The sequence below is a fragment of the Etheostoma cragini genome, unplaced genomic scaffold, assembly GCF_013103735.1.
Source record: "Etheostoma cragini isolate CJK2018 unplaced genomic scaffold, CSU_Ecrag_1.0 ScbMSFa_3787, whole genome shotgun sequence".
Classification (NCBI taxonomy): domain Eukaryota; kingdom Metazoa; phylum Chordata; class Actinopteri; order Perciformes; family Percidae; genus Etheostoma; species Etheostoma cragini.
In genome coordinates, this window is record NW_023268091.1 from 1 (window position 1) to 1,093 (window position 1,093).

At 38.2% G+C, this 1,093-nt stretch overlaps 1 non-coding gene across 1 annotated transcript; it reads left to right on the forward strand.

Annotated features, from left to right (window-relative positions):
• The first annotated feature begins 220 nt into the window (after positions 1-220).
• On the forward strand, positions 221-292 carry trnam-cau. Its single transcript has one exon. It is a non-coding gene; the product is annotated as a tRNA-Met (tRNA).
• Positions 293-1,093: the final 801 nt, after the last annotated feature.

Below are 1,093 nucleotides of genomic sequence, written 5' to 3' on the forward strand. Positions count from 1 at the left end.
TACCATCCAAAGACTGAGACTGTAGGTATATATTATATGCCCGTATATGTTTAACGTGTTCATATGTTTCATACATTTTTTACAATGTCTAAAATCTTCAGTTAACCTAGCCAGTCTCCATTTCCCCACAGTAATCTCTTAACTTTCTTGTGCGCACATTTAAACATCTAAAACTACGGTGATTTACCTACTTATTTGAACCTGTGGCCTTGTCTAGCAGAGCAGAGTGGCGTAGCGGAAGTGTGCTGGGCCCATAACCCAGAGGTCGATGGATCAAAACCATCCTCTGCTAATTGCTATGCTTTGTCTTCATATAAAGTCCACTCCCAGGCTGTTGAAAATTAGCAATGCATTTGTTTGTGAAGTGAAATGTTTCCTCCTGCTGAAGGGTACAATCTTTATGGTATGTTTATTTCATCCATTAAAATGGAAATTAGAGTGCTCATACCCGCTGTAACACCCATTAAAACTGGAGCATTAATATTGTATAGATAAAGTACAATAAAAACTTTAAAATGTGTATGTTTGAAGTGGTTGTTGTGCTGTCTACATGTATGGCCCTAGGAAACATAGACAATGAATGAAAAAAATCAAGGGAGAATGCCATCTTACTTGAAACCGAGGGGTAGCGATATACAATGTGCAACAGGCAACAATGGCTGCCGCATCGACCAGAGAGACGCATTTCTCGTATTTTCGGCTTAAATAATTGATTTAAAAATTACGACAGTCTTGTTTTGTGGTCTATACAGTCCTGTCCATACATGCTTGCAACCATGTTCCTAACTGAAACTTTTTAAAAATCGCTAACTTGCTATGCTAACGCCAATCGCTAACCACTAACGTTAACGTTGATTTTTACAACGGTCTATGATACATCGCTTTCTGCTTTATATAAACTGCCCTGTATCACACAGGAGGACATTGCAGCTGATCCACTTTCGGCTGAAAACAAGCAGACGTTTCTTAAATCATGTGTTCATGTTGTACCCATTCATTACTGCATTGGTACTGTATTATTGTAATCATTTGTAATTAATTCCTGTTCATGCACTTGTGTATTGTTGTTGGTTATGATACGGGACACTGATGA